Here is a 16,773-nt window from a genome sequence, read left to right as displayed (position 1 = left end):
ACACAGAATAAATCAGGAAGATCTATGCAGTTATGGAGCGCCAGGACACCGGCACCGAGCCTGATTTCCCACACTCACTGCTCACTGATTGGCCCGACCTCGCCCAATGACACAGATGTAACACGCCCCAGAGGAGCCGGTGCGGCACTACAGCACAATGAGGTGAGTTCCTGACACATGGATACTAAATACCTGCTAAAATAAAATCCATTAAAGAAAGAAAAGAAACTATTAAGTGACGGAACCTAACAGCACATCTCTCCCCTTCACTCCATATTACACATCCTACGAGCCCAGTAGTGTCATATCTGACACTATAAGGTGATACATTCTCATGCACACAAGTGACGTCTATAGCAAATGACTCATTTGTAAGTGTCAGCTAGTAACTAGACAATAACCTAACACATCCATCACATGTCATCACCTCCCAGTCATTTAGATCCGATTCTAACAAATGCCATGAGAGTCCCATCTGTAATGTGTTCATTGCAATGCTGATGGTATACCTCTAATCTGTAGGGAAATATGGCAACAGGTGGTCAATTTCTCTTTAGCGCCACCCCCAGAGGAATGAGGCATTACACACTTTCTATTGAAATCAATTGCAGTATAGGTAATGTTGGGTCCCCAAGGATGATAGAGAAGCTGCACTGTAGTCAGCAGTGACTTTTAACTTGGAACAACTACAGGCTACAACGCCGAAGCTTAACCCCATCCCCAGTCCCCTTTTGCCCCAACCTGTAGAATTTTCTTAGAAAGGGACAAAATAAGAAAAGAGAAGTTGTTGCCTCTTGATTGCCTCTGAACCCAGCCTAAAGCCGAGCTTAAGGGATCAATTCAGGACAGCTCTGTATACCAACTATACAAAACATGTGCTGACTATCAGTATAATAACTGTACACATGAATGTTTATAATAAGGAGGCAACACATAAGCCGCGCAAATCATTTTTACTGATTACAGATGATTGCACAGTCCAGTTGCTAAAGCAATATTATGATGCATCAAAAGCAGTGCAAGACATCATAGAGTTATAGGGGTTATCCAAAGTCAGAAAAACAGTGCCACCTGTGTGCTCAGGTTATGTGTGGCATTACAACTCAGCTTCACTCACTTCAGTGGAACAGAGCTGCAGTACCACACACAAACTAAGCTCCAGAGTGGCGATGTTTCTGGAAGACAGATACTTTTTTTCACCTTTTTAAATATAAAATAAATTCTCTAGACATCCCCTTTAAATGTATTTGTACAGGTAACATGTTGGTTCAATGGTTCATGATACCAGGATGGCAGAAAGCATTTTCTATCTCTAGATGAAGATAACATAAGAAACCAGGAATTCTCTTCTTGACTAATCCAAGTCCAACAAAAAAATTCCTGCAGAAGACAGAAATAAACGCTCGCTGGTTCTTATTTAGCCCCGAACACGAAACTATAATAGGAACACGGAGCTGCCCTGTACTTCATTACTGCTCCTATTCCCAGCGAGTGATACGCACCATCAGAGCCAGATACTACTGGGGATATATACTGTATATCATGGAGATAGATAGATAATTGATTGATTCATAGATGGATAGATAGATAGATAGGAGATAGATAGATAGGAGATAGATAATAGATAGATAGATAGATAGATAGATAGATAGATAGATAGATAGATAGATAGGTAGATAGATAATAGATAGATAGATAGATAGATAGATAGATAGATGATAGATAATAGATAGATAGGAGATAATAGATGATTGATTGATAGATAATAGGTAATAGATAGATAGATAGGAGATAGATAGATACTAGATAGATGATAGATAGATAGATAGATAGATGATAGATAGATAATAGATAGATAGATAGATAGATAGATAGATAGATAGATAGATAGATAGATAGATAGGAGATAGATAGATAGATAGATAGATAGAAGATAGATAGATAATTGATTGATACATAGATGGATAGATAGATAGATAGATAGATAGGAGATAGATGATAGATAGATAGATAGATAGATAGATAGATAGATAGATAGGAGATAGATAGATAGATAAATAGATAATAGATAGATAGAAGATAGATAGGAGATAGATAGATAGATAGATAGATAGATAGATAGGAGATAGATAGATAATTGATTGATACATAGATGGATAGATAGATAGATAGATAGGAGATAGATAGATAATTGATTGATACATAGATGGATAGATAGATAGATAGATAGATAGATAGATAGATAGATAGGAGATAGATAATAGATGATTGATTGATAGATAGATAATAGATAGATAATCGATAGATGATAGATAATAGATATTCTTGCTCAGCCATGGCTCATACTCACGGGCAGGATGCTTTATACCTCGGCGTTGATTATAATTTATGTTTGGATTTTCCGTTATGAGCTGAATTTGATTTGTTCTAATTCCGGAGGTTTCCTCACCTGATGTTATATTACGGGATTCTCTCGACGTGTTTCGGCATCTCTCAGCATACGCTTTGAAGCATAACTTGGCAGAAGTAATTGGCACCTCATCCTGGCACACACCCGGGTGAAGCATATGTTAGATTGCTGGTGGCGTTCTCTCTTCCCAGCAGATATGTGGAGACACAAAGCCCACTCACCGGGGGGGATTCTCCACCTCTGTCAGGTTATTTTGGGCTTGTTTGTTTCCCCCCTTCTCGGCAGGCCTCCTGATTATAGATAGAGAACCGCTGTGGCGGCTTCTGTACTTAATCAATGCTTACAATAGTTCTGCCTCCTCCGGCCTCTGCCTGCGCCATTCACCACTTTATGAATATGGACGTCACTCATTCCCCGACGTTCAATATGGGACAAATTGAGGCCTAATGTATCTGGAACAGCAGGGGGACTTATGTAATGACTATAGAAGCCAATGGGGGGGCTGAATATTTGGATGGAGAAAGAATTTTTCCTACATTGAAGTCTTAAAAGAATTATATTAATTGCAGCTGCTAATCAGAGTCTTTCTTATGGGGATGATGGGGTTCACTATCTAAGAAAAGGAACACTATGTGGATTTACGTGTGTGGGATATTCATCTACTACATAATCCCGCTCCACATCTCTGGGATCCCTCCAAAATTATTCCGGACTCTAGACTAACACCCCTAAAATTAAAGGGGTCATTCATCAAAAAATGTTTTTTCAAATCGATTTGTGACAGAAAGTGCCAGAGATTTGTAATTTACGTCTCCAGTCTTCCAGTATGTATCAGCTGTTGTATGTCCTGCAGGAAGTGGTGTATTCCTTCCAGTCTGACACAGTGCTCTCTGCTGCCACCTCTGTCCATGTCAGGAACTGTCCAGAGTAGTAGCAAATCCCAATAGAAAACCTCTCCTGCTCTGGACAGTTCCTGACATGGACAGAGGTGGCAACAGAGAGCACTGTGTCAGACTGGAAAGAATACACCACTTCCTGCAGGACATACAGCAGCTGATAAGTACTGAAAGACTGGAGAGAATATACCACCTACTAAGGCTCTGGTGTTACACTCCGTAAACTGATTCACGCTCCAGACTAACAACTCTAACAACATTAAAAGTTAATTCCGGTTCCAGATAAAGACACGTAAAATAAATCTAAAATACAGTCAGACTCTAGATTAACTCTCCTAAAATAAATCCAGACTCTTCATAAAACAACTTCAGATTTTAGACTAACACATCTGAAATGCAGGCTCTAGAGTAACACCTGCAATGTAATCAGACTCTAGAGTAACATCCATAAATTAATTCAGACTCCAGCCTGACCTAAAATGAATGACTCTCTAGAACCTCTAAAACAAATTTAGATTCTAGGCTAACTCTCCTAAAATGAATTTAGAATCCAGACTAACAGCCCTAATATTAATGATTTGAGTCTAACAGCCCTAATATTAATTCAAACTCCAGAATAGCACCTCTAAAATAAGTCAGACTCCAGACTATCAGCCCTAAAAATAGTTTAGCACTCCAAAATTAATTTAGGCTCCAGACAAAACACCCTTACCAGACAAAACACCCTTACCAGACAAAACACACCAGACAAAAATGGATGAAAATGCATCCTTTTTTTTTTTAGCAAACACTAAATAATAATAAAAGTCAGTGGAAAAACTGATCAAAAGGATGCACACAATTGCGTCCATTTTTTCATCAGTTTTTTTCATATAACGCATGAAAAAAAAAAACAGATTGCAAAAATGCAGTGTGAGCCCAGCCTAACACTTCGGAATTGTACTATTTAGTCAAATTGTATTCAGACTCTAGATTTATAGCCCTAAAACAAATTCAGGTACTAGATCAGCCCCCCTAAAATAATACATACATCCGGGCGGCTGCGCCAGTAAATTAGCGCAAACTTTTAAACAGTTTCTAAGCTCCCACCATCATAATGTATCATGCTGCCAGGAGTTCCCATGGACCATGCACGGACAGATTTTTGCCCCCTTATTTTTAACAAAAATATTTTGCTAAACTTGAATGCGGTTTGAGCAGCGCTAATCCATAAGTGTGTGCTTCCCCTTTAAGACACCAGGACATCTTATCACATGACCGGTGTAACGAGCAAATGACACATTAATGACATTGCCGCATCCACATCCTAGATTCAGCGAATGTTCTTCATTCTGTAATTGGAGCCTGATGTCCGGCTGTCAGAACGGACTTACGGTGATGAAGCCTAAATGGATTGTGCTAACATGGTCACCGCCGGCCATCACATCTACATTACTGCTAACTATAACAACTGCAATGTAGTCACTATGGGGGAAATTTATCAGACATGGTGTAAAGTGAAACTGGCTCAGTTGCCCCTAGCAACCAATCAGATTCCACCTTTCATTTTCCAAAGAGTCTGTGAGGAATGAAAGGTGGAATCTGATTGGTTGCTAGGGGCAACTGAGACAGTTTCACTGTACACCATGTTTGATAAATCTCCCCCTGTATATGAGATTAGGAAAAGATCTCGGTGACATAAGTACATAGCGCCGGGGCCGGGATTGTAATCTATCACACTCCGTACTGTTTATTAGAGACAGCCAATGGGAGACATGTCATGTATTTTGCCAATTACATCATCTTTATACTCTTAAAGAGTAACTCCGGAGGAAAAAATGGCAGGCTGTAACAATCACGCTGCAGCCTGTCATTAACCCCTAAATAGCATAGCAGTGATCAGTGTATGCAGTCTGATGATTGCAGGTAAAAGTCCCCCAGGAGGACTTAAAATGTGTAAAAAAAAAAAAAAAACCTCCCCCAATAAAAGTTAAAATCACCCCCTATCCCATAATATAAATTAAACATATAAAAATAATTAAATAAATAAACATATTATATACCGTAGCGTGCGTAATTGTCTGATCTATTAAAATGTAACAATCGTCATCCTGTACAGTGAACGGTGTAAACGAAAAGAGGTAAAGTGCCAGGATTACCGGGATTTTTTTTGGTACATTATATATTTTTAAAAAAAACGAATAAAAAGTAATCAAAACGTCCGACCTACACAAATATGGTAGTAATAAAAACTAGAGATCATGGGGAAAAAAATAACACCCCATTGAGCCCTGTAGGTGAAAAACTAAATCCGTTATAAGTATAGGACTATTTTATTAATAATAAATTGCAAAAACAAAAGGATTTCATTAAAAAACCATTAAACATTAGAGAATCTGTGTAACCTGCATATGGTTGTGTTCAGACTGACCTATAGTGGTATCATGACGCTTTTACCGTATAGTGCATTACGTAGATACAGGAACCCCCAAAACGTTACCATATGGCATTCCTTTTTACGATTTCACTAGTTTATATTTTCATAAATAATAATTTTGGGATTTCGTCATACATGTTATGGTAAAAAGAAAGACGTAGTTATAAACTACAACTACTCCTGAAAAAACAGCCCCTTACATGGCCCTGTAGATATAAACTGGAAGTGCTAGCGCTCTTAGAAGGGGAGGAGGAAAAAACAAAAGCGCAAAAATAAAAATTGGCGCGGGGTCATTTTGGGCTTGGTCCTCAAAGGGTTAAAGACGCAGCTGTTTGGGTCCTCTGGCTCTCTGTGTATACTGAGTATACTGTCCCTGGTTGGAGCCGCAGGTTTCAGACCACTGGCCTGCACTATTGGATGGCTGAGTCCATTTCCAGCAGTTTTCCATCCATCTATATTATAAGCAGACACTTTACATGTAATTGCCTGAAATAATAAGCGTCAGGAAAGAGGTGAAGTGTAAACGTGTAATCGGAGGAACATCGGCGCTGAGATACTTTACTTAACACTTAATAACGTCCAAATGATTGTTATTAAACATGTTTCCTGCATTAGGAATATTCATTAAGTCACTTACTGCCCTGTGTGCGGTCCGGAGCGTCTAGATAGAGGACTGGATATTATAAGAGGACTGTGTATTATAAGAGGACTGGAAGTTATAAGAGGACTGGATGTTATAAGAGGACTGGATATTATAAGAGGACTGGAAGTTATAAGAGGACTGTGTATTATAAGAGGACTGGAAGTTATAAGAGGACTGGAAGTTATAAGAGGACTGTGTATTATAAGAGGACTGGGTATTATAAGAGGACTGGATATTATAAGAGGACTGGATGTTATAAGAGGACTGGGTAATATAAGAGGACTGGGTATTATAAGAGGACTGGATGTTATAAGAGGACTGGATATTATAAGAGGACTGGATGTTATAAAAGGACTGGGTATTATGAGAGGACTGGATGTTATAAGAGGACTGGATAGTATAAGAGGACTGGGTATTATAAAAGGACTGAATGTTATAAGAGGACTGGGTATTATAAGAGGACTGGGTATTATAAGAGGACAGGATGTTATAAAAGGACTGATTATTATAAGAGGACTGGATATTATAAGAGGACTGGGTATTATAAGAGGACTGGGTATTATAAGAGGACAGGATGTTATAAGAGGACTGGTTATTATAAGAGGACTGGATATTATAAAAGGACTGGGTATTATAAGAGAACTGGGTATTATGAGAGCACTGGGTATTATAAGAGGACTGGATAGTATAAGAGGACTGGGTATGATGACAGCACTGGGTATTATAAGAGGACTGGATATTATTAGAGGACTGGATGTTATAAGAGGACTGGATGTTATAAGAGGACTGGGTATTTCAAAAGGACTGGGTATTATAATAGGACTGGGTATTATAAGAGAACTGGGTATTATGAGAGCACTGGGTATTATAGGAGGACTGGATAGTATAAGAGGACTGGGTATGATGAGAGCACTGGGTATTATGAGAGCACTGGGTATTATAGGAGGACTGGATAGTATAAGAGGACTGGGTATGATGAGAGCACTGGGTATTATAAGAGAACTGGGTATGATGAGAGCACTGGGTATTATAAGAGGACTGGATATCATAAGAGGACTGGATGTTATAAGAGGACTGGATGTTATAAGAGGACTGGATAGTATAAGAGGACTGGGTATTATAAAAGGACTGAATGTTATAAGAGGACTGGGTATTATAAGAGGACTGGGTATTATAAGAGGACAGGATGTTATAAAAGGACTGATTATTATAAGAGGACTGGATATTATAAGAGGACTGGGTATTATAAGAGGACTGGGTATTATAAGAGGACAGGATGTTATAAGAGGACTGGTTATTATAAGAGGACTGGATATTATAAAAGGACTGGGTATTATAAGAGAACTGGGTATTATGAGAGCACTGGGTATTATAAGAGGACTGGATAGTATAAGAGGACTGGGTATGATGACAGCACTGGGTATTATAAGAGGACTGGGTATTATAAGAGGACTGGATGTTATAAGAGGACTGGATGTTATAAGAGGACTGGATATTATTAGAGGACTGGATGTTATAAGAGGACTGGATGTTATAAGAGGACTGGGTATTTCAAAAGGACTGGGTATTATAATAGGACTGGGTATTATAAGAGAACTGGGTATTATGAGAGCACTGGGTATTATAGGAGGACTGGATAGTATAAGAGGACTGGGTATGATGAGAGCACTGGGTATTATAAGAGAACTGGGTATGATGAGAGCACTGGGTATTATAAGAGGACTGGATATCATAAGAGGACTGGATGTTATAAGAGGACTGGGTATTATAAAAGGACTGGGTATTATAAGAGGACTGGGTATTATAAAAGGACTGGGTATTATAGGAGGACTGGATGTTATAAAAGGACTGGATATTATAAAAGGACTGGATGTTATAAGAGAACTGGGTATTATAAGAGGACTGGGTATTATAGGAGGACTGGATGTTATAAGAGGACTGGATGTTATAGGAGGACTGGATGTTATAGGAGGACTGGATGTTATAAGAGGACTGGATGTTATAGGAGGACTTGATGTTATAAGAGGACTGGATGTTATAAGAGAACTGGGTATTATAAGAGGACTGGGTATTATAGGAGGACTGGATGTTATAAAAGGACTGGATATTATAAGAGGACTGGATGTTATAGGAGGACTGGATATTATAAAAGGACTGGATGTTATAAGAGAACTGGTTATTATAAGAGGACTGGGTATTATAGGAGGACTGGATGTTATAGGAGGACTGGATGTTATAAGAGGACTGGATGTTATAGGAGGACTTGGTATTATGAGAGGACTGGGTATTCATGCTGCACATATTAATGTAACTAAATGTACAGTACAATGTACCAATGTAACTGAACACAGCATCAAATCTGCTGCAGATCCTGTATGTGTGAAAGCACCCTTAGGCACCCGTACTTAAGTACCGGCCGGATGATCTGTCCGGCCGCAGAGCTCTGATGTGGGTGCATCAGCGCACGCCCGCATCAGAGCTTCCCATAGCCCACAGTGAAACAAGCGGCTGGAGCCGCTTGTTTCACTGTGTGAACTGACAGGGCTTTCTGCGGCCGGAATTCAGTGAATTCAGTGAATTCCGGCCGCAGAAAACTGACGTGTCAGTTTTTTCTGGCGCCGCACGGGATCCCGGCCGGAGCGTATACGATGTGTGTACGCTCCGGCTGGGATCCCATTACAAATTATGTATGAAGAGAAGGACAGAAAGAAACTAGGGTAACCAAGTCAGGCGCACACCAAAAATAAAGTAAAGGAAAAATGAACTTTATTGGTACCAGCTACAAAAAAACATGTTAAAAACATTTAAAATCCCCAAAAAGGGGAAAACACACTGCAGGACCTGTAAATAAAGGTGCAACTGCACTGCTACAGTGTTCCGGGCCACAAGGGCCTCCCAAGCATGGGACTCAAGGAAGGGAAAAATGACAATGCAATCATAAGCAATAATCAAAAAAATCTTATCACATAAGTCAAAAACAGGTCATACCCTACAAATGTCTCACGTCCTCATGTAGCAGACAAAAGAAATACCCCATGCGTATCGCCGCTACGTTGCGGCTTCGTCAGCCCACCCTGTCTCCTCTACCCATTACAAATTAGACTATGTTGCACACCGCAAAACTACGGCCGTAGTTTTACGTAGTGTAAACATAGCCTTAATCTGACAAAAAAGATTTCGTTCACTTTTCTAGCAAAGATTAGTTCAAAATGAACTACAGCCAGGGGGCGACAGAGTCCAGCCCAGCAGCCAGGGGTCGACAGAGAGTCCAGCCCAGCAGCCAGGGGGCGACAGAGAATCCAGCCCAGCAGCCAGGGGGCGAGAGAGAATCCAGCCCTGCAGCCAGGGGGCGACAGAGAGTCCAGCCCAGCAGCCAGGGGTCAACAGAGAGTCCAGCCCAGCAGCCAGGGGGCGACAGAGTCCAGCCCAGCAGCCAGGGGTCGACAGAGAGTCCAGCCCAGCAGCCAGGGGGCGACAGAGAATCCAGCCCAGCAGCCAGGGGGCGAGAGAGAATCCAGCCCTGCAGCCAGGGGGCGACAGAGAGTCCAGCCCAGCAGCCAGGGGTCAACAGAGAGTCCAGCCCAGCAGCCAGGGTGTGATAGAGAGTCCAGCCCAGCAGCCAGGGAGTGATAGAGAGTCCAGCCCAGCAGCCAGGGGGTGATAGAGAGTCCAGCCCAGCAGCCAGGGGGTGATAGAGAGTCCAGCCCAGCAGCCAGGGGGTGATAGAGAGTCCAGCCCAGCAGCCAGGGGGTGATAGAGAGTCCAGCCCAGCAGCCAGGGGGTGATAGAGAGTCCAGCCCAGCAGCCAGGGGGTGATAGAGAGTCCAGCCCAGCAGCCAGGGGGTGATAGAGAGTCCAGCCCAGCAGCCAGGGGGTGATAGAGAGTCCAGCCCAGCAGCCTGAACTAGATCAAAGTGACCTAATCCCCCAAATCAACTAGATTTCCCATCACTAGTGGATATTATAAGAGGACTAGATATTATAAAAGCACTGGATATTATAAGAGGACTGGGTATTATAAGCGTAGCTGCCATACTTGGCACTACATAAGAATCCTTCCCCCATTCCAAAATCTCCATGGCAGAAGATTGGGAACTCTCCGCATTCGCTTTCTCATTCTGTTTATCAGAAAATGACCTACGACTTATCTGCTCCTCTCCAGATCCCCTCCCCAGCTTCTCCTACGTCTCAGCCTTGGAAAACTGGGGAAAAAACTTCATTTGTCTTCTCTGATGTACAAGCAAAACTCTATGTGAATGTGCAATGTCTCCGGGGACGGCAGAATGGTTATTGGTATTCAGTCTGCAATTAAGATAGTAGGAAGCATAGAAAGGCATGGAAATGAATGTATGAAGTGGTGTACAGATATGAATATACAATTATATACCGTGTACAGATATAAATATACAAGTATATGCGGTGTACAGCTATGAACAAACAAGTAAATGCAGTGTACAGATATGAATATACAAGTATATGCGGTGTACAGCTATGACAATACAAGTATATGCGGTGTACAGCTATGAATATACAAGTATATGCAGTGTACAGATATGAATATACAAGTATATGCGGTGTACAGCTATGAATATACAAGTATATGCGGTGTACAGCTATGTATATACAAGTATATGCAGTGTACCGCTATGAATATACAAGTATATGCGGTATACAGCTGTGAATATACAAGTATATGCAGTGTACAGCTATGAATATACAAGTATATGCGGTATACAGCTGTGAATATACAAGTATATGCGGTGTACAGCTATAAATATACAAGTATATGCAGTGTACCTATGAATATACAATTATATACAGTGTACAGCTATGAATATACAAGTATATGCGGTATACAGCTGTGAATATACAAGTATATGCAGTGTACAGCTGTGAATATACAAGTATATGCAGTGTACAGCTGTGAATATACAAGTATATGCGGTGTACAGCTATGAATATACAAGTATATGCAGTGTACAGCTGTGACTTACTAATATAGTGTTATCACTAATAGTACCCATAACTGGAAATGGAAAATGAAAGGACTACACAATATGTATTGTTTCCAGCTGCCCGTATCCTCCCTCTCTCTGTTTATACAACACATCATCTTCTGATGTCACAGAAGACACAGAAGTTTTAGCCCCACCTCCTGAATGATGTCACAGAAGGCTTTTCTCCCCACTCCCTGAATGATGTAATCAGTACAGACCAGCCCTGATATATATTTACTGGGATTTTGTTTAGAGAAGAATAAGGAGAGCTTACAGCATGCTCCCTTGTGCTGAACAATGCCACAAGCAGGAGAGCAGACAAGGAAGAATACAGCAGCTTTTGCGTTAATGTGTGGAGAGAGAGAATGCTGCAGATGTGGCCAGGGAACTGGCATAATTGCTGAGAGAAAGCATTGCATTCTGGGAATTGTAGTACTGAGCCACTGCTCAACCAGAAGTGATAATCTGAGATAGGAGATCAGGTGACCCATACAACTTTTTTTTTTTTTTTTTTTTAAAGATTTCAGAAGGGGGCTGGACAGGTAAGCAATGTCATATGCTTCTGTATGTGACTTTGGAGGACCCCTTTAAGATTTGGGGGAGTATGAGGAATATAATCAGCTCAGGAGAAGATGTAATAAGACAAATGATAATTGAGCAGCGAAAGCGACATAATTAAAGAACATCATTAGATCTCCTGAAGTCGCAATTAGAGGATTTCAAGACACATTAAAACTTTATTCAATCAGACAAAATTGGGACGGCCACTTCCAGGCATTTGTATGTTGTGTACAAGTACTTGGCGCCATAATAGCTTTTCTAGGAAGGATAATAACAGCAATCATGCGTTTATCTTCCTCATCTTGAACTCAAGGGATCTTTGCAATTTTCTGCAATCACAAGAAAACCACAAAAAGAGGGTGGAAACAGATACCGAATATTTCGGACTAAAGAAATTGCAAGTCTCAATGTCTTACAATGTGCAGTTAGAGCAGCATGCTGACTGTTTCCTTACTGATCAGGCAGAGTGGTCATGGGAAGCTCTGCCTGATCATTGACAGAACCATGCTGCTGTTTTCAGCTGCTCAGTTCTCATTCTCTCTGAATCTGTATGATGATTACAGGACAGAAAGGGAAGCTGGATGCAATATGCACACCGCATCCAGCTTCCTGCCTCTAGCTTGTGGAGCTAAGTAAACTATCAGACCAGTCATTTTGCAGGCCTTATATTCTCCATTACTCCAAGGAGGGGTGACAACTAGTCTGACTTCCTTAAAGGGGGTTATCCCAAGATTAGCAGTTATCCTCTAGCCACCAGACAGAAGATAACCAGCTGACCACTGAGACCTTTCCGATCACAAGAGCAGAGGTATAGCCGACAATGTAAAGTGCAGCTGCACCCACACTTAACATTGTCTGCTCTGTCAGTCTTGTGCAGCTGCTATTCAATGGATGCCGGCCACACAAAACTGACATGTCAGTTTTTTCTGCAGCCGCAAGGAATACACTCAAAATGTATACACTCGGGCTGGGATTCAGTATAACGGCTGTGGTTGCAAAGCTGCCTAAGGCACGTATATTTTCAATTAATCATGGGCGTTGTTGCAAATTGCCCCCTATAAAATATACATTGCGTTAAAGTCTATGGAATCCCAGCTGGAGTGTATACACACACGGGATTCTGACGTGTCAGTTTTGTGCGGCCGCTATTCATTGAATAGCTGCTGCACAAGGCTGACAATTTAGACAATGAAAAGCGCGGCTCCGGCTGCACTTTACATTGTCGGCTATGGGTAATTGGAATGTGGGCGCACCGGAATGTGCCTGCATCCTAATCCTACCGTCCAGGATAAACTTCCCTGACACTGGCCGTTCTGTGACATGGCCGTGTCACAGAATGGCCGGTGTCTTACTTTGTATGAACCCGGCCTTACAGTGCAATTCTCAGTAATTCCACCCCATCTACTGACCCCATTCGGTAATGATGTCCTTTTAGTGTCCCACTCGGTAATGGCACCCTCTTAGTGCCATACTCAGTAATTCCACTCCTTTACTGCCCCATTCGGTAATGGTGTCCTTTTAGTGTCCCCACTCGGTAATGGCACACTTTTAGTGCCATACTCAATGATTCCACCCCATCCAATTCCTTGCCTGTAGCCCCAGTCGTGCACATACAGACCCCATACTGAACCATTATATGTGACTTCAGTTATGTGAAAGGAGGAGGAATACAGCTCTCCTGATGGATGATTAGCGGGCCCCCGCGTAGTCGTGTAGGGTGAGAGTTCCCGTCTCTCTTTCATCTCGCTGATTCCGGTTCTTACACCACTACTCATTGTTATTGCCATGGCTGGACAATCCTATGAACGATGAGGATATTAGTCGGGAGTCTCGTACTGCCCTGGAGGGAGCGTCTGCTCCTATACGTTACTTACTCTTCACGCTGATGGACCTGTTCAATATCCCCTTCTCTAGTACTGACAAATGGTGAATGCTCCAAAGACTAATTTATCAAAAAAACTCTCTCCAGAACATTGTATTCTCCATCTCCATCTCCATGTATGGTAGAGAGAGATCGCCGCATAGTGCTGTGTACATATGTAGCAGAGCTGACTTTTTCCTAAAGTCATGCAGGATATTTATCATGGCCGCCCCAGATGAAGATGGGGCAAACAGTCAAAAACTTTTGCACAAAAAATTGTTATTTTGCCCAATCGAAACCTGGATAAAGAGGAAGGTGGGCAGGGAGCATGGCAAGGTGTGAAGATGGCATGTCCACCCCTTGAATCATGTGATCAATGAGTCACGTGACTTGTATTTAAAGTTTTTGTTGCCTGTAGCAACCAATTGGCGCTCCATCTTAAGCTCTGAAACTGATCAGATAAAATGAAAGCTGAGCTGTGCTTGGTTGCTATGGGAAACAGCCAATTTTGGCCCATAGCAACCAATCATGTGTCAGCTTATATTTTAACAGATCAGTTTCTGAAATGAAAGCCGAGCTGTGATTGGTTGCTTTGAGAAACAGTTTTGCCCATAGCAACCGATCATATATCAGCTTACATTTTAACAGATCAGTTTCTGAAATGAAAGCTGAGCTGTGATTGGTTGCTATGGGCAACAACAACATAAATTCTTTAAGATAGTTTTCATAAATCCCACCAAACAACGTAATTAATGGTCTTCTATCTAAACGAATCTACTGGATATTCATGGAACCTATAAAAATCCAGATGGGAATACACCTTTAACTTAAAGGGGTTGTCCGATTTATTACCACTCATTTCATGTCCACAGGAGGATAGGAGATGACCCCTTTAATTTACCTACATGGAACCCAGTACAATGCAGGTTACCAACAGTCCTATAGGACCTCACAGATATCATCACATCCCCGTACTGTAAAGCGCTACCGGATGCGTTGTCTCTATAAAGACTTTATTATTATCACATCCAATTGAGCTGTAACCACTGACGCACTCAGCTCTGCTACATCTGTACTTCATACACTTGTAACTCACTTCTCATATATATATATATATTTCCCAAGTGTCTTTTCCTATTTCCACCTAATACTTCAGGGCGCTCTGTACATCTGCCAGCTCCATACAGTACACATGTGATAGCAGATCCCATACGGACAATTACAGCTTATTACCCAGACCTCAGCTTGTTGTGAAACTACAACTCCCAGCATGCAACAAGTCATAGTTATGTAATATACTGGATATAGAGATCACTGTAAAGCATCATATCTATACACTCACATACATCCGCTATTGACTCCCATTATATCTATACACTCACATACAACCGCTATTGACTCCCATTATATCTATACAGTCACATACATCCGCTATTGACTCTCATCATATCTATACAGTCACATACATCAGCTATTGCCTCTCATCATATCTATACAGTCACATACATTCGCTATTGACTCTCATCATATCTATACAGTCACATACAACCGCTATTGACTCCCATTATATCTATACACTCACATACATCCGCTATTGACTCTCATCATATCTATACACTCACATGCATCCACTATTGACTCTCATCATATCTATACAGTCACATACATTCGCTATTGACTCTCATCATATCTATACAGTCACATACAACCGCTATTGACTCTCATCATATCTATACAGTCACATACATCCGCTATTGACTCCCAATATATCTATACAGTCACATACATCCGCTATTGCCTCTCATCATATCTATACACTCACATACATCCGATATTGACTCCCATTATATCTATACACTCACATACATCCGCTATTGACTCTCATCATATCTATACACTCACATACATCCGATATTGACTCCAAATATATCTATACAGTCACATACATCCGCTATTGACTCCCATTATATCTATACACTCACATACATCCGCTATTGACTCCCATTATATCTATACACTCACATACTGTACATCCGCTATTGCCTCTCATCATATCTATACACTCACATACATCCGCTATTGACTCCTATTATAATTAAACATTCACATATATCTGCCATTGACTCCCACTATATCTATATACTTACATACATTCGCCATTGACTTTTTATCCGCTATTGACTCCCATCTTATCTATACATTCACATACCTCTGCCATTGACTCCCATCATATCTATACATTCACATAGCGGCCATTAACTGCCATCATACCTATACATTCACATACATCCGCCATTGACTGCCATCATACCTATACATTCACAAACATCCACCATTGACTCCCATCATACCAATACATTCACGTATCGCCCATTGACTCCCATTATACCTAAACGTTCATATACATCTGCCATTGACTCCCACTATATCTATATACTCACATACATCCGCCACTGAAATTTACATATATCCGCCATCGCCTCCCATCATATCCAGATATTAACATACATCCACCATTGACTTCCATCATGCCTATACATTCACATACATCTGCCATTGACTCTAGTTATATCTATACATTCAAATAATGACCATTGACTGCCATCATACCTATACAGTCACATACATCTGCCATTGACTCCCATCATAGCAATACATTCACGTATCGCCCATTGATTCCCATTATATCTAATCGTTCACATACATCTGCCATTGACTCCCACTATATCTATACACTCACATATATGCGCCATTGCCTCCCATCATATCTTTACATTCACATACATCCGCCTATGACTCCCATCATATCTATACAGTCACATATCGGCCATTGACTCACATCTATACATTCATATATATCCACCATTGACTCCCATCATACCTATACATTCACATACATCCGCCTATGACTCCCATCATACCTATACATTCACATACATCCGCCTATGACTCCTATCATACCTATACATTCACATACATCCGCCTATGA

The 16,773-nt window shown here is 41.0% G+C and overlaps 1 protein-coding gene across 3 annotated transcripts in view; it reads right to left on the bottom strand.

The window, feature by feature from the left end:
* The window catches only part of TRPC6 (transient receptor potential cation channel subfamily C member 6), a 106,379-nt gene that overhangs the window by 80,549 nt on the left and 9,057 nt on the right, over window positions 1–16,773 (bottom strand). Inside the window, exon 1 of one of the 3 annotated variants that reach the window (XM_069969604.1) lies at window positions 13,798–13,888. The exons of the other annotated variants lie outside the window; for them this stretch is intronic. The gene's annotated coding sequence lies outside the window, so the exon portion shown is untranslated. Of the gene's footprint in view, window positions 1–13,797; window positions 13,889–16,773 lie in introns of those variants that run through there. 3 annotated transcript variants of the gene reach the window in all.

Source organism: Dendropsophus ebraccatus, chromosome 5 (genome assembly GCF_027789765.1).
Source record: "Dendropsophus ebraccatus isolate aDenEbr1 chromosome 5, aDenEbr1.pat, whole genome shotgun sequence".
Classification (NCBI taxonomy): domain Eukaryota; kingdom Metazoa; phylum Chordata; class Amphibia; order Anura; family Hylidae; genus Dendropsophus; species Dendropsophus ebraccatus.
Note: the sequence above shows the minus strand (reverse complement) of the source record. Positions and strands in the feature narration are given on the sequence as shown.